This window comes from Nicotiana sylvestris, chromosome 1 (assembly GCF_000393655.2).
Source record: "Nicotiana sylvestris chromosome 1, ASM39365v2, whole genome shotgun sequence".
NCBI lineage: Eukaryota > Viridiplantae > Streptophyta > Magnoliopsida > Solanales > Solanaceae > Nicotiana > Nicotiana sylvestris.
In genome coordinates, this window is record NC_091057.1 from 79,732,744 (window position 1) to 79,751,374 (window position 18,631).

The window sequence follows — 18,631 nt, forward strand, 5'->3', positions numbered from 1 at the left end:
CTATCTTGTTCAAGTAGCTTCAGGATTGCACGCTTGAATCACACATAAATTACTTGCAAAATTGTCTTGCTCTTTTGCTCTCAATTTACGTTTAACTTCTACTTATGTGCATTTTTTGTAAAAGAGAACAACACTTACATTTAGTAGGTTAATAATCAGAGTTTGATTGGGACTCAATTGCTGCTCTTCTATGGTGGAATAGTTCATGATGATCTCAAACTCTAACACTATTTTCATCCTAGATTGTGTTCTCTTCATATAAGGAGACTTTCTCCCCTTATCTAATATGCAACCTTTTCTATTAGATCAGGAGATATTCCTGCTTGATCAGTAGGACTTATCTCCTTCACGTGCATCTCACATGTGTAGGTTGATAATGAATGTTTCTTCACAAGATGGACCTAGTCCATGACTAAGTTCTTTTGTCAATCTTCAAAATTTCACCTGTTCTTGGGCCAACAAATTCCCCCTTTTTGATGATGACAAAATCTATGCTTTTTACTTATTTGGAACCTGTAAGAACTCAGCTTAACCATCAATACTAAACTTAGAAAATTCACTTATCATCAAGGACCAGATTAATTAGGTTATAAATATTACTTATTTTAGAATATGTAAAGCACAATGTCTCTTCCCCCTTTTGGCATCATCGAAAAATTGCATACAAAGTGTGATTCCCAGATTTTAATAAGTACTCATGGCCACTGGGGCAACTGCAAGTGCAATCATGGTGTAATCATCAGTAATCAAGCAAACATATTTAAACTATCAAGGACAGATTAATCATTTAACAAGAGCAAAACAACAGTTATCATTGACAGAGATATGTTGCCACCAACAATCCACAAAAAGAAAGAAAAACATCCAAACCATGAGCAAAAACAAAAGATAGAAAAATCCCTAATTTGGGCCACTGAGGCACTAAACAAGTTCAGGAGAAAAAGCTAGGAGTCCTAAGGCTTGGAGGAACTAGAGGGTTAGGTTTGGGTTTGGAGAAGATTTAGCATGTTGTGAAGAATTCCATCATTCTTCTCCTTTTCTTTGGCAAGCTTAGTTCTGAGACCATCCCTCTCAAATTCCACTTCAGTCACACGAGCCTTGAGCCTAGCTATTTCAGCATCCTTGGCTGCACATTCCTAAACCAGAGTCCTAACTTTGCTGTTGATGGGTGCCTTTTAGGGTGAACCAGGTTCATTTGGGATGGCATTGATTGCATAGTCACAAGCAAGAAGAGTATTGATTCCAAAGTGATCCTTGCTCGAGGCCATTTCCCATTTCTTTAGAGGCACATTGAGTCTGTCCAGAACTGTGGTTAGAATAAAGCCATAGGGAGTAGCATGAGCCTTGGAGTCATTTATGACCCTGTCTAGCAGCTTGATAATGAAGGCAGGCCAGTTGATTTGCTTTCCTCTCTCCAGGCACTCCATAAGAAGTAGATTCATGTAATTTGCAATGTGCCTTCTCTCCTGTCTGGGAAATAAACACTTGTTGACAAATTCAAACAATACCTTGTGCTCAGGCCTCATTTCACTTTTCTGCACAGCCCTGGCTTCATTCACATCTTCTGAATCACAAAACCTCCTGGTGATTGCAAGAGCAGTAGGGAGGGAGTCCAGGCAGGGCCACCTTTGCCTTGCATAGTCATCAAACCCTTCATAGGGTATGTCCAGGATCTCTCCCAATTTCTTTGCATCAAACTGCACTTGAACTCCTTTCACCAGGCTACTAACATTGCCATCCTTAACTACAACATTTGCCATAAATTCAATTAGCTCATTTCTGGCTAGCCTACCATCCATCTGAAGAACCATGTCCTTCCATCCATGAGCAGCTAAAGCATCCACCAATCTCATCATTCCTGGTTCCACCAGGTCTTTTAGCAGTCTACCCTTTAAAATCTTCCTTTTGCCAAACATGGAAAGCTTATCATGTTCCTTCTCAGAATCATTTTCTTCTTCTTCTTCACTCCAGTCATCATCTTTAGAAATTTTTGATTGTTTGTTTTTCACTGCAAATCTTGTCCTCTTGGCTAGTGTAGGTTCAACAGCCTCAGACATAGAGGAAGACTTCTTGGAGAAAATCTTGGGCTTTTTGGGCTTGGGGGTAGGAACCTCCACTGATGTACCCTTTTCTTGATGGACCAGTTCCATCTCCTCTTCTCAGCCTCTGAGGATTCTGCAATCTTTCCCTTTCCTTTATCCATTTTCTTTTTCTTACTTTCAGCCAAAGCCCTTTGTAGATCAGCTTCACTCTATTTCACCCTGCTTCTTGTGGCTCTACCCTTTGGAAATGAAGAGGCAGTAGGTGTTGGGAGTGAAGCCTTTCTTTTCTTGGAAGGCTTAGGAATATTTGGGGCTTTTGTTGTGGGAGTTCTGCGTTTCTTTGGGTCATAGCTTGCCCCAACCTTTTTCAGCAGGTCTGCTAGGGTCTCTTCAGTAGATGAAATAGGTTTATCTCTCTGTGTGCTCAGATGAACCAACCCCTCAGCAGCTTCCCTAGAACCACTTCCCCCTGACTTCATGCCACTCTCTTCTACCCTTTCTTGTGCAACCCCACAGATAGCAGGCACTACTCCTTTCCCATTTCCCCTCTCTTTACCGCATACACCCTCTCTCTCTTTTTCTCTTTCAGAATTCTTTTTACCTCCACTCCTTCGTGACCATGGTAATTCTACATCCTTCACAGACCCAACCAGAACAAACCTAGTTTCTAGATTTTTAGATACAGAAGAAATTACCTTAGATGGAGATTCTTGAGTCTTTTTAGAGTCAGAAGACCCAGGTTCTTCCCCCTCAGTAGCGGATTGATATGATTCAGAATCAGAGCTAGAGTCGGAGTTTTGGGCTAGGCTTGCCTTCAACTTCTCATTTAATTTCTTCCTCAGAGCCCAAGACGCTACAGTCTTTCGAGCATGCATTTTCACCCTTCGCAGTCTAGGTTTTGGAGATGTACTGGGTGGATGAGGTGTGGATGAATTTGAGGGAGTTGGTGGTAGAGGAGTTCCAGGATTGTCTTGTGGGTTAGTCATGATCGTTGGTTTCTTGAGAGAATTTAGGAATTAGAGTTTTGGAGAAGAGGGCAAGTGAAAGTGAAGAAGAATTTTTGACAGTTTGGAATTATTAAGATGGCAGGAGAAATGATGTGTATTTAAAGAGAAATACACATTTAATAGGCAGCGACAACTTTTAGCAGTGGTCAATTAGAGGTCTAATCAACCTGAAATTCCAGATTTTGAATGATCGGTTTATCTTCCCTAGATTTTAGGCAAATTTTTCGGTTTAGAGTTCTAGGCAGACGGAACTGGTATAAAGCTAACAGATAGAATTTTCTAGGAATTGAACAATTATAGGACTTCTGCTCATGATTTAAATATTAATCTTTCTAATTGTACAAAGTATAGAAAACATACCTTAGCTTTCATATGAACCCATGCTGATGAACCAGGTTCTTCATTTAGAAGTCTATTGAACATGCCTCAAATGCCACAATAGAGAAAATTTTGTAAGAGATCAGTGAGTCATATAAACACATGTCATAGGAGTATACTAATTAAAGTATGAAGCTGAGTAAGAATTAATCTGGATATTTACACAAGTTCAGAATTCCTAGCCAATTATTTTTTTCATTTTTCACTTTTTTTTTCATTGCATTCTGAGCTGGACTATTAGGTGATCTTAATTATCCCTAATTCGAACCTGTTCCTCTCACATTTTTCTCTACTCAGTGCTTTAGTGAAGATGTCAGCAATTTGTTTATCAGTAGCACAAAATTCTATGGAGATCAATCCTTTCTCATAGTTATCTCTTAAGAAGTGGTGTCTAACATCTATGTGCTTAGTCCTCTTATGATGAACATGGTTCTTTGTCATACTTATAGCACTAATGTTATCACAGAATATAGGAATGCAACCAACTTCAATGCCAAAATCTACCAGTTGTTGTTTGATCCGTAGCAATTGAGCACAACAAGAGGCAGCAACAACATATTCAGCCTCAACAGTGGAAAAGGCCACTGAATTTTACTTTTTAGTGGCCCATGATACAAGACATGAACCAAGAAAGTGAGTCATACCTGAGGTGTTTTTCCTATCCACAAGGAAACCTACATAATCAGCATCAGCATATCCTACTAGATTGAAATTAATACCTTTAGGATACCAAAGACACAGATCAGTGGTGCCTTTCAAATATCTTAGTATCCTCTTGATAGCAGTCAAGTGAGACTCTTTTGGATTAACCTGAAAGCGAGCACAAAACCCTATACTGAAAACTATGTCAGGTCTGCTGGCAGTAAGATACAAGAGTGAACCAATCATACCCCTATACAACTTTTGATCAACGGATGAACCAGGTTCATCTATATCTAATTTATTGGCAGTTGCAATGGGGGTGTCTATTTCCTTTGATTCATCCATTTTAAACTTTTTGATCAGCTCTTTTGCATATTTCTGCTGATGGATCATGGTTCCATTTTGGCTTTGTTTGATCTGTAAGCCTAAGAAAAAGTTAAGCTCACCCATCATACTCATTTCAAACTCACTCCCCATTAATTTGGCAAAATCCTTACTTAGTTTATCAGTGGCGGCCCCAAAGATTATGTCATCAACATATATTTGTACTACAAGGAGATGCTTACCTTTTTCCCTTAAGAATAGGGTACTGTCAATTTTACCTCTTTTGTAGCCATGTTCAATCAGGAATTTGGACAGTCGTTCATACCATGCTCTAGGAGCCTGCTTTAGTCCATAGAGAGCCTTGTCTAATTTGTACACATGCTCAGGACATTCCTTGCTCTCAAACCCTAGAGGTTATTTCACAAACACTTCTTCTTTCAGGAAGGCACTTTTGACATCCATCTGATGGAGAGTGAATTCCGTATGTGCTGCAAAGGCTATGAGGAGTCTTATTGCCTCTAGTCTTGCAATTGGAGAAAAAGTCTCATCATAATCTATACCCTCCTCTTGGCTATAACCTTGGACCACCAGTCTTGCCTTGTTTCTTGTAACTGTTCCATTTTCATCAAATTTGTTTCTGAAGACCCATTTTGTGCCAATAACTAACCTGTCCTTGGGTCTTGGAACTAGATGTCAAACTTGACTTCTCTTGAACTGATTGAGTTCATATTGCATTGCATTCACCCAATCTGCATCCTGCAAAGCCTCAACAGCATTTTTAGGTTCAATAAGAGATAAAGGCATAAAAAACACACAGATTCTTTAATTGTGATCTAGTTTTGACTCCAGATGTTGGATCAATGATTATGTTCTCAATAGGATGAGAACTTTGATACTTGTGAGGTTTCACAACCAACTAATTTCTGCTAGATGTTTCTCCCATGTTTTGTTGCTGAGGAACAGGGTCATGAACAGGTTCTTTTAGGGGATTAGGTTCAATTCCTCTTTGATTAGTTCCCCCTGTCAGGTTGCCCTGGATGGAAGAACCTGTTCTATCACCTGTTCCTTCTTTTGGTGCCACTTTAACTTGTGCTGAGACTTCAGTCAAATCCTTTACCAGTCCAATGACTTCATCTTCATGTTCTTGTCTCTCAGAGAGAATGTTAGTTTCATCAAACACTACATGCACACTTTCTTCTACAGACAAAGTTCTTTTATTGAACACTTTATATGCTTTGCTATGTGAAGAATATCCCAAGAATACTCCCTCATCACTTCTGGGATCAAACTTACCTAGGGAGTCCTTTCTATTATTGTACACAAAGCACTTGCATCCAAATGCCCTAAGATGGGATATATTTGGTTTTATCCCTTTAAGTAACTCATAGGGAGTCTTCTCTACAAGAGGTCTAGTCATGCATCTACTGATAATATAACATGCAGTGTTTATAGCCTCTGCCCAGAAGCTGTGGGGCAGTTTACTAGAAAGAAGCATAGTCCTAGCCATGTCCTCAAGAGTCTTGTTCTTTCTTTCAACTACTCCATTTTATTGAGGAGTCCTAGGAGCAGAGAAGTTATGATCTATACCAAGCTCATCACAAAATTCATCAAACTTAACATTTTCAAATTCAGTTCCATGATCAGACCTAATGGATGCAAGTTGATTACGTAATTGCTTCTGAGTTTTTCTAACAAAAGTAGTAAACATGTCAAATGCTTCATCTTTAGATGTTAAAAATAGTACCCCGGGTAAATCTAGAATAATCATCAACAAGTACCATCACATATTTCTTTCCACCTCTGCTCAAGGTTCTCATTGGACCACAGAAATCCATATGGACCGGTTCCAACGCCTTGGTTGTGCTTACCATTTTTTTGCTTTTGAAGGATGATCTTATATGCTTCCCCCTTGGAGAGGCCTCACAAACTTTGTCTTCCTTGAACTTGATGTTAGGTAGCCCTATCACCAAGTCCTTGGAGACTAATTTGTTGAGCTGATTTAGACTAGCATGACCAAGATTTTTGTGCCACAGGAGGGGATCATTATCCAACACACTTAGGCAGGTAAGTTCATTTTCTGAAAGAGTAGACAAATCTACAATGTAAATATTGTTAACTTTTTTTCCCTGCAAAACAATCTTGTCAGTGGTAAGGTTAATCACAAATCATTTGGTAGAGGTGAATACTACAAGCTTACCTCCGTCACACAATTGTGACACACTGATCAGGCTGTATTTCAAGCCATCTATCAAGTAGACATTCTCAATGGAGTGTGAGTCTGTCTTACACCTTTCCAACCTCAATAATCTCACCTTTCTTCCCATTTCCAAAGGAGACATTACCTCCCTTTAAGTCCTCAAGTGAAAGGAACTAGTTATTACTTCCAGTCATATGTTTTAAGCAACCACTATCCATGTACCATATTTGGCTACTTCCCTTCACTTGGACCTGCAAAAAGAAATCAAGGGTTAGTCTTAGGAACCCAAACTAGTTTGGGTCCCTTTCTATAGGCAAAAGGGTAAATCAAATTCCTTTTAGCCCACCCAGGCAGCCTATTTTTCTCTTGAACAAAAGCTTTGTTATTTTGACTGGCCTTTTCTTTTGCATTACATTCATTTTTGCAATGGCCAGTCTTGCCACAGTGTTTGCAGATTTTGTTCTTAGGAAGAGTGAGGTACTTTCTTTTAGGATCTCACTTAGGTGCTTGAGTCCCATAGCCATGTCCTCTTTTGTTGCTACTGTGATGTTCTTGTAGCCAGGAAAGTGCATCAGAAGCCTTGTTCCATTTGCAAGTTCTGTCTAGTTCATGTTTTACCTTCCCTAGATCTTCTCTTAAGACTTTTATCTTCTCATCCTTCATGTACAACTCATCCCTCATTTTTCCTAAGTTTTCTTTTAGGGTGAGATGTGTGTGATCAGATTTCTTCTTACCTGTTCCTAGTTTCAGTTTTAAGTTCTCAGACCTAAGTTCTAAGACACTGTGTCAAGTTCAAGAACCTGGTTCTTCAACTCAACATTTTTACTCTCACTCTCATTAGCACTAGATTCTAGATTTTTGCACCTGACTTTTAAGATCACACATTCCCTAGACAGATCTTCCTTCTCATTGTTAATTATCTCATACTCATTAATGAAGTTTGGCAATAGTTCAGACAACCTTTCTTTAGACAGGAATTTAATCTTGCTTTGAGATGAAGGACACTTACCTCTTGTTCATCATCTGATTCTCCGATGGTCATAAATGCTTGTTCATCTCCAGCTTCATCTTCTGAGTTCTCGTCTGATGTTTCTCCCCAAGCATCAACCATAGACTTTATTGATCCTTTGTTCCTTTTGGGTTGAACCTGTTCCTTCTTCCTGTTCCTTCGTTCAGCCTTTTCCTTCTTCCACTCAATTTCCCATTGAGGACAGTTCTTGATCATGTGATCAATCTTACCACATTTGTAGCAACCCTCGTTGGTCTGTTTCTCAGGAACCCTTGGTTTGTTGAAGGTTGTACCTCTTAAAGAACCCTTTCCTCTCATCAGGTACTTTTTGAAATCTCTTTTGATCAAGGCCATTTCATCATCCTCCAGATCTGCACCTTCAACTATTCTGAGAGCCAAATTTCTTTCCTTCTTGGGTGCATCCATTTTCATGGTTTTCCTTCTCAGTTCATAGGCAGTGAGGTTTCCAATCAGTTTGTCCAGCTTGAGGGTAGCAATGTTCTTTGATTCCTGAATAGCAGTGATTTTGCTTTCCCAAGTCACTGGTAAGACTCTAGTCAAGATTTTCTCAACCTTGTCTTCTTCAAGGATAATTCTCCCAAGAGATTTAAGTTTATTTGTTAGTGTTGTGAACCTTGTGTACATCTCCTAGATAGATTCTCCTTCCTTCATACTGAAATTCTCGTATTGAGAATATAGCTGTGTTCCTCTTGATCACTTTACTTGAGGAGTTCCTTCATGAGCCACTTGTAAAGTGTCCCATATTTCCTTTGCAGTGGTACATCTTTGAATACTGCTGTACTCATCTGGACCCAGTCCACACAAAAGCCATTTCTTGGCATTGGAATTCTTTTCCCATTTCTTCAAGTCTTCAGCAGTGTAGTCAACTCTTGCTTTGGCACATCCACTCCTTCAGCATTCTTCTTTGTAGTTGCTAGAGGACCATCAGTGACTATGTCCCAGAGTTCATAGTCTTCTCCTATGGTGTGATCTCTCATCCTGTTCTTCCACCAAGAATAGTACTGACCATTAAAGAGTGAAGGCCTAGCAGTGGATTGCCCTTCCCAGTTTCTAGGTGGTGCACTCATTTTGATCCTTTCCTAAAGTGTTAGCCTCTTCAAGGATAACCCGCTCTGATACCAATTGATGTTTTAAGCGCCAATACCACACAAGAGGGGGGTGATTTGTGTGGTACCCAATTTTCGCTTAATTGAACTATAGAAGAACCTGGTTCTTCTAGGTGTTCCAACTACTACTGTTTACGGAATAATAATTACAGAAAATAAAGAACATAGAGATTTTTACGTGGAAAACACCTGGCTCAAAAGGTGAAAAAACCACGACCTACTACTCAGTAGGATTTTCCCAAACTTCCACTAAAATAACTGAGCCAAAACAGCATTTACAAAAACTCTTTGTAAACCTAAGGATTAACTCTAATTCTGTTGTGGCACACAGCCTCAATTACTGTGACAACTTCAAGTTAGCTATAACTTGAACACTCTAGGTACCTAATACAATTGCTTCTGTGAAAGCTGAAAGGTACAATTTTAAACCACCTACTACAATTGAACTAGAATAAAAGATAGACACTTGGAACTGGTTCTTCTATCTTGTTCAAGTAGCTTCAGGATTGCACGCTTGAATCACACATAAATTGCTTGCAAAATTGCCTTGCTCTTTTGCTCTCAATTTACGTTTAACTTCTGCTTATGTGCATTTTTTGTAAAAGAGAACAACACTTACATTTAATAGGTTAGTAATCAGAGTTTGATTGGGACTCAATTGCTACTCTTCTATCGTGGAAGAGTTCATGAGAATCTCAAACTCTAACACTATCTTCATCCTAGATTGTGTTCTCTTCATATAAGGAGACTTTCTCCCCTTATCCAATATGCAACCTTTTCGATCAGGTCAGGAGATATTGCTGCTTGATCAGTAGGACTTATGGCCTTCACGTGCATCTCACATGTATAGGTTGATCATGATTGTTGCTTTACAAGATGGACATGGTTCATAACTGAGTTCTTTTGTCAATCTTCAAAACTTCACCTGTTTTTAGGCCAACACCGTGTAGTTGACTTGAGCATCATTCATTGTCTTGCTCGCATAGTACACCGGATGATATATTTTGTTCACTCTTTGACCCAAAACCGCTCCAACCGCAACATCGCTCGCATCACACAGAGCTCAAAGGGCAAGCTCCAATTAGGTGCGGTAATGATAGGAGTGGTGGTCAACTTATGCTTGAGAAGTTCAAAGGCTTGCATACATCTCTCATCGAACACAAACTTGGCATCCTTTTCCAATAACTTGCATAAGGGGTTCACTACCTTCGAAAAGTCTTTAATAAATCTCCGGTAGAACCCCGCATGCCCAAGAAAACTTCTAACTCCCTTGACAGAGGTAGGGGAGGGAGCCTTGAAATCACATCAATTTTTGCTTTGTCTACCTCAATACCGTGCTTTGAAACTTTATGCCCAAGAACTATGCCCTCTTCCACCATGAAGTGACATTTCTCCCAATTAAGAACAAGATTGGTTTCTTCACAATGGGCCAAAACTCTATCAAAATTTTTCAAACACTCATCAAATGAATCACCCACAAAACTAAAGTCGTCCATGAACACCTCCAAAATATCTTCCACCATATCGGTGAAAATGGCCATTATACACCGCTGAAACGTAGCCGGTGCATTACACAACCCAAAAAGCATCCGAGAAAAAGCAAAGGTGCCATATGGACAAGTGAATGTGGTCTTCTCCTGATCTTCCGAAGCAATCAAGATTTGATTGTACCCAGAATACCCATCCAAGAAATAGTAGAAGGCACACCCAGCAAGTCGGTCTAACATCTGGTCAAGAAAAGGCAATAGAAAATAATCCTTGTGGGTCACTTTATTTAACTTACGGTAGTCCATGAATACCCTCCAACCGATGATGGTTCTGGTATAAATAAACTCATTTTGTGAATTTGCAACCACGGTCATTCCACCCTTCTTCGGTACACATTACATCGGCGATGTCCAAGAGCTATCAGAAATGGGGTACACAACCCCAGCATCCAACCACTTGATCACCTCTTTTTTCACAACTTCTTGCATTGTTTCGTTCAACCTCCTTTGATGTTCCAAGGAGGGCTTTGCATCATCTTCCAGAATAATCTTGTGCATACAGAATGTGGGGCTTATCCCCCGAATATCAGCTAGAGTCTATCCAATTGTCTTTTTCTGCTTTTGAAGCACCGCCAATGTGGCATCAACCTACACGTTAGTAAGACAAGAAGAAAGAATAACTGGCAAAGTAGAATTAGGGCATAAGAACTCATACTTGAGGTGTGGAGACAACGACTTCAACTCCAACACCGGAGGCTCTTCAATTGAAGGTTTTGTTGGTGGAGTCTTCTGATTCTCAAGGTCCAAAGATAGTTTTCTAGGCTCATAAGAGTAAGAGCCCATCCCATGTAAAGCATTCACACACTCCACTCGGCCCTCATCATCATTGACGTCAAGATTCAACAATACGGCCTCCAGAGGGTCCTCTACATTGATCATTGCACTGGTGTCATCAACTATCACTGCCGTGACAAGGTCCACAAAAGAGCACACCTCAGAACTATTGGGCTGCTTCATTGACTTGCATACATAAAAGACCACTTTTTCATCACCTACCCGGAAGGTGAGTTCCCCTGCTTCCACATCAACTAAGGCTTTCCCAGTAGCAAGTAAAGGCCTCCCCAATATGATTGGAACTTCATAATCCACCCTACAATCCAAGATCACAAAGTCAGCTGGCAAGATAAATTTGTTCACCCGGACAAGGACATCATCAATAATACCCAATTGTCTCTTCATCATTCTATCCGCCATTTGCAATCTCATGAAAGTTGGCCTCGGTTTCCCAATACCCAATGTCTTGAAAACTGAGTAGGGCATCAAGTTGATACCTGACCCCAAATCACATAGATCCTTAGCAAATTCCGCACTCCCAATGGTGTAATGAATGGTGAAAGCACCGGGATCTTCAAGCTTCAGGGCCATTGAATGCACTATTGCACTAACTTGGTGGGTCATCTTTATAGTTTCACAATCTATGGATTGTTTATTTGTCACCAAGTCCTTCATGAATTTAGCATAGCCCAACATTTGTTCAAGAGCCTCCACCAAGGGAACATTAATGGATAAGCTCTTCATCATATCAATGAACTTTTTAAACTGATTCTCATTTTCTACTTCGCAAGCCTTTGAGGATAAGCTGGAGGTGGCCTTGGCAAAGGAGCCTTGGCTTTAGGCAGAACCAGCTCTGGCATGTCTATTACGTGTTCCCTAGACGGGTTCACGTCATTTTGAGTTCCCACCACGGCATCTTGAATATCAATCCTCACTTCTTCATTCACATTCTCATCAATCACATTTTTAACCACCAAAGGAACTTCTCTTCTTGCAACTCAACTTCATCACTCAAAATTTGCTTTTGTTTGGAGGCATTCACATCACCGCCTCGTCTACTCCTTCTAGTTACCTCTATAACATGATTGTTCCCATCCTTCAAGTTTACTACCGTATCACTTGGTAGAGCACCCTTAGGGTGAGAATTCAAGGACTGTGAGATTTGGCCTAACTGAACCTCCAAATTTCTAATTGAAGTATTGTAGGAAGACAACTGAGCATTGGAATTCGCACTCTTCTTCATCATCTGTTCAAACATCATTTCAATTCTCCCCATGTCAGGGTTAGAAGAACTAGGACCTTGGGATGGAAATGGGGGCGAATTGTTTGGTTGTTGATACATTGGGGGCCTTTGAAAGCCTTGCCCCCGATTTCCTTGATTGTCATTGTTCCACCCACATTGATTGTTATTACCACCCCAGTTGTTGTTGTTTCCATTCCAATTACCCTGATTATTCTGATTATTGTTCTAATTGCCCCCCAGTTGGAGTTTTGGTTGTTGTTCCCCCAATTACCATTGCCTTGTTGTTGTTGATTTCCCCAATTGCCTTGGGGTATCCATTGTTGTTGGTTAGAAGAATTGCCCTTTTTGACTTGATAATTGTTCATGTATTGCACCTCTTCATTCTGCCCATCATAACTATTATCTTGGAATTCACCACAATCATTGTCAAATTGCTCCGAATTCCATTGGTTCTGTTGACCTCTTTGTCTTCTTTTGTTGACTAATATGTTGACACCCTCCATGACATTCACTTGGAGAGAATTTTGAACTTGTTGCAACTGTTCCTTTGCTAGTTGGTTTATTGTAGTTGTCAACTCAGCTATAGCCTGCCCATGATCATGTAACTCCTTGTGCAAATGAGTGACTGTGGGGTCACCCTAGGGCACATTGGCTCTACTTTGCCAAGCAGAAGAAGTGTCAAACATCTCATCAAGAATGTCACAAGCCTCATCATAAGACAGCTTCATGAAGTTGCCCCCGGCAAGTTGGTTCACTATGCATTGGTTTGTTGTGTTAATGCCCTGGTAGAAAGTCTGTTGGATCATCACCTCAGTCATATCATTGTTGGGGCATTCCTTTACCATTGTTCTACAGTGCTCCCAAATCTCATGCAAAGGTTCAGTGGGCTCCTACTTGAAAGCCAAGATCTCATCTCTCAATGCTGCCATATACCCCGGTGTGAAAATTTTTGCAATGAACTTGTCCGACAACTCATCCCAAGTAGTGATGGAATGGTTGGGAAGTCGCTCAAGCCAATCCAATGCCTTCCCTCTAAGTGAAAATGGGAAGAGTCTCAACCAAAGTGCATCCTCGGACACATTTGTTTGCTTGCTCCCCCAACAGGTATCCACGAACCCCTTGAGATGTTTGTAAGCATTTTGATTGGCAGTGCCCGTGAAATACCCACGTTGATCCAGCAATGTCGGCATCACAGTGGTAATTTGAAAATTGCCCGCCCGAATCCGGGGTGGGACAATTGCACTTGCATAGCCTTGGTTTGGAAGCACTCGAGGAGCCACTCTTGGAGGTGGCGGGGGAGGGTCTAGAATATTATCATTGTCTTGGCGGCCTCTCCTTTGTCCTTGAGGCACAATAGGGACCATATCTTCAACATTGTCATCTACTTCCTCCCCCGGCGGAAGATCTCCAAGAGGTGTGTTGTTTAAGTTTGCTGCTATTTTGTACCTAAAGTTGTGACACACAAATTAGTAACACAGAAGGAAGGAAGAGCAATACACAAAACTATTTAGATAGATAGTCAAAACCGTTAGCTCCCCGGCAATGGCACCAAAAAGTGATCGAGGCCAACCCTGTACTACTATTAAGTAGCAAGAGAGGTCGAAGCAGCTTTTACCCGAGAAAGTCAGGATCGATTTCCACAGGGAGCTAGATATTGGAGTTGAGTTCCTATCTAAATGGGAGTTGTGTAATTTTTCCTAATTGCACTTCTAAACATTGTTTGTTTTGGTTTCACTTCTAATTTTATATTACTACGATGTTAAATTAAGCTAAGTAAAGCTAAGATTAAACTCTTGAGAGTTGATCAAATAGATAAAAGGCACTAGGGTAGTGACTTTCTCCTAGGTGGTTAATTGACGGATTCTCGAGTCTAAGGCTAGATTGTCACATTTGGGGAGTATGATATAATCATTGTACGATTTTACTCACTCTATACCTCTCGGTAGTTCAAGTGATTTTGCGCGAATTGACTTTCTCAAGACCAATTGGGTATGCAAATTTGTGCAAGCAATTGAGGTTCAAGTCGGGTATTACTATCTCTAGGTTTAACCCTTTAATTGGGGCTATCGATTTCTTAAATACGCCCCAATTCCTTGTTGAACCAATTTCATGGACTTAGGCTCTCTTTCTCAAGAAGAACCAAAGTCTACTAGGCATAAACTAGTGTTTGCAACCACTAAGTCAACATTAAAACCCTAAATTAGTCCAAATATCAAACACACATAGATAATCAAGCATCAAAACACAAGACCCATCAATTACCCACACTAGGATTGAGCCACAACCCTAGATAATGGGTCTAGCTACTCATAATTATAGAAGAAAATAAAAAAATAGATGAAGAAAAACCCATAATAATTAATTACTAAATAAAACTTGAAGATTCAATGTTGAAACTAATCTGAAATTCCTCAAAATGGTAAAAGAAATGAGTTCATGAGCGCAGCTCTACGTCCGAAACTATCTGATGACCTAAAAATGGGAAAAGAAATTATTTATGCTAGGTTGAAAATTTTGGACAAAAATACCCCTGCGGGGCTAGTGCAGACCGCACAAAATCGAGTGCGGCCGCACTAAGACTCTTGGCTTGACTAATATGCTCTCTGAAGTTGGCCATCGCAGACCGCACAAAATGCACCGCGGCCGCGGTGGCTTCTATTGCGGTCCACACAAAATGGACCGCGGACCGCATTGACCAGGTTCCCCAAAATGCCACCTCTTTGAACTTTGGCTTTGCGAACCGCACGAAATTGAGTGCGGCCGTAGTGGAATCAATGCGGACCGCACAAAGTCCTTTGCGGCCACATTGCCTGGCTGACTGAGAATCATACTCTCTGATCTTCATCTTTGCAGACCGTAGAAAATGGTGTGCGGCTGCATTGGTCCTGTTTGACTAAGCTTGGTCTTGGTCTTGAAACTTGTCCAAGTTTCACTCCTTTTTGAGCTGGTTTTTTGACACCTTGTCACCTTGTTGATCAAACCTACAATCAAGTACAACTTGTGAGCCTTTAGGACTAATTTGTACACATTTCTAATCAAAATTTAAGCAAGAAGGAGTGTAAAATACATCATAATCCCTAGTTATCATATTTCACCAAAGAAAATGGGGATTGGATCTCTGAACCTAAACAAATTCTTGACTACAACCTCTCTTTCTTCATGGAAACATTTAGGACAACCAAAATTTCATCCCCTAATAATAATTCAATCATGGATCCCTCCAGTGCTAAAAAGATTGACCTAAGCAGCCTGGACAACCCCCTTACTAGCATGGAAATCACTAAGGTAATATTTCTTTTAAGCCATTCAAAGCTCCAGGCCCGGACGACATTCACCCTTTTTTTACCAAAAATATTGACATATAATAGGGAACTCCATTACTAGCTATTGTCACAAAGTATTCAGAACTCAATCCTTACTTAGTGGCATCAATGATACCTTTATTTGTCTCATCCCTAAATTTCCCAATGCTAACAACCTCAAGAACTTTAGACCTATTGGTCTTTGCAACACCTCTTATAAAATCATCACTAAGATAATTGCTAATAGGATAAAGCTCTTCCTGCCCTACCTTATCAGTCCTATGATAATGCCATCATAATTCAAGAAATTATGAATAACCTTAGAAGATAAAAAATCTAACTTTGATATGATAATTAAACTGGATTTTGGAAAAAGCTTTTGATAGGCTAGAATGGTCTTTTGTATACAAGACCCTTAAATACTTCAAGTTCCTCCCCATAGTTATCTCATCTAGTTATGCATTGCATAACTACTAGCTCAATGGGGATCTTAGTGAATGGGGCAAGAACAAACTTCTTCCAACCTAGTCGGGGTATTCGTCAAGGAGACCCTCTCTCCCCTTATATATTCATTTTATGTATTGAGCTCCTATCTAGATTAATCAATCACCAAGTTGATATACTAAATTGGGATCCTATTCACATTAGCCATAGGAGACCTTCCCTCTCCCACATTCTTTTTGCGGATGACATAACCCTAATGGGGAAAGCAAACAAAAAGACAAGTCTTTGCATCAAATATTGCATGGACTTCTTTTGCATGGAATACGGTATTGCCATCAAGAATTGTTCTCCCTAAAAAAATGCCCCAAGGACCACTCAAACTTTCTAACATCCCTTTTTGACATAAAATCCACTAATGAATTTGAAAAATACCTAGGATTTCCAATACTTAACCACTCGCCAAAGCTAAAGATTTTCAGTTTATCATAGATAAATTGCATTCCAAATTATCTCATTAGAAATGCCCTTTTCTTAATATGGCTGGAAGAACCACTCTAGCTTCGAGCACTTTAGGTGCAATTCCTTCTCATTCAATGCAATACACCCTTCTTCCCCTCAAAACCCTAAAAACAATAAACAAAATTAAAAGGAATTTTATCTGGGGAACCTCAAGTGTTGCAAAAAAACTTCATCTAATCAACTAGCAAACAGTAACTAAGGAAAGGAATGAAGGAGGACTAGGTATTTGTCAAGCAAAAGATAAAATTTTGGTACTTCTTTCTAGCCTAGCTTGGAGACTCTTAAAAAACCCTAGTATATCTTGGTGCTATCTCATTATGGCCAAATATGCTAGGTCCAAATCCATCACTAATGCTTCTTTCATCTGGAAATCCATCCTAAAAGGATGGAAAGTGTGTCGCAATAGTATTCTTTGGCATCCGTTCATTAATTCCAATATGAATATTTGGTTTAACAAGTGGATATACAATTCCAATTCTCTAAGATGCTCCATCGAAGGCCTTCTCAATAAGAATGACCCTAACCTATCAATAGGTAGCCTAGTTAAGAACAAGGAATGGAATACTAAGGCCTTTTCTTTTGAATTAACTCCTGAGGTAATCAAGAAACTAAACCTAACACCCATCCCTTGTATAGAATCAAAAATTAATAGAATTAGCTGGAGCCTTAACTCAAATGATATCTTCTCTACTAAGTCTTGCTATAATCTTCTCATTAAAAGCAATCATACGTCCAACTCCCTTAAATGGATCCGGGACCTTCGTTGCCCTAACAAAATTAAAATTTTTATGTGGAAATACTTGCATAATCGAATTCCTTGTCGAGCCTACCTAGCCAAAATAGGGACAAATATTGACATTACTTGTACTATTTGTAGAATTGGAGTGGAATACATCCATCACATTTTTATGCATTGCCCAGTCTCTCGTCGTTTTTGGGGAACATGGGTCTCCTATCCTTAAACATAGTAGGTGATGAAAACTGGCTAGTGATACTAAGGGATACTTTCATCTACCATAATTCCAACAAGATTAGTTGGGAAACCCTATTCCCCTTCTCCATCTGGGAGATATGGAGAAACAGAAATCTCAACAACATGAACAATCTCAATCACAATTTGGATACTAACAAGACTATACATCTAGCATGGGGATTTATTTTCTTCACGGGAAAAAATCCATTCACTAATAAAAAAGTCAAAACTAAGATCAAGTGGGACAAACCACCAAAAGACATGATTAAATTAAATTGTGATGGTGCTTTTTCTAGTAATAACAGTGCAGCAGGACTTGGCGGCGCATTCCGAAATAGCAATGGAGATTGGATCATGGGATTCCACAAGTCAATCCAAGCACTTTCCCCTACACATGCAAAATTGATGGCTCTACTAGAGGGACTAAAAATTGCCAAAGAAATGAACTTCATAAATCTGGAAATTGAAACTGACTGCATGGATATCATTAAGCTTATGTATGAAGATAGTAATAACTTCTCTGACATTGTCTCTGAATACAGATGGTTAATGCACCAGCTGAAGCTCCCACTCCTGAAGCATAATTTCAAGAAAGGTAATGAAGTGGCGCACCTGATGGCTAAGGAAGTAATCAAGCATCCCTCCTCTACCAAGTATTTCTACCATGCTCGTCCCCCTTATTTTGTTGAACAAGAAGTGTTGAAGAACAAGCATGATATTTGTAACAGTGTTAAGAACATCTCTACCAGTGTCTGTATCTATTTAGCAAGTATGGGCAATAGTAATGCCCTAAAAACTACTTCCATGTTTTTGTAATTTTATTTAAGTAATATAAGTTTGCGCATTTTATGTTCAAAAAAAGTATTGTTATATAAGGATGATGTTATAGAGAAGTCTGACTGTATATAGTTCTAGGCCCACATGCATAAGAAATACTTCTAGATAAAGATTTTTCAATTATCAGCGTATAGTTATAGTTATAACATGATCAATTACAAAACCCATAAATAGGATTAGTATGCAAAAGCATGTATCCGATAATACACTTTGAGGGGAAATATCCCCAAGTGCAGTTAAGTGCTTACTGTTTGACCAAAAGATAG

The 18,631-nt window shown here is 39.7% G+C and overlaps 1 long non-coding RNA gene across 1 annotated transcript in view; it reads left to right on the top strand.

The window, feature by feature from the left end:
- Nucleotides 1-18,372, top strand: part of LOC138880824 (uncharacterized) — a 36,750-nt gene extending 18,378 nt beyond the window's left edge. The window contains exon 2 of the long non-coding RNA XR_011403365.1: nucleotides 18,071-18,372. This is a non-coding gene — a long non-coding RNA (uncharacterized lncRNA). The remainder of the gene's footprint in view (nucleotides 1-18,070) is intronic.
- The last annotated feature ends 259 nt before the right edge of the window (nucleotides 18,373-18,631 follow it).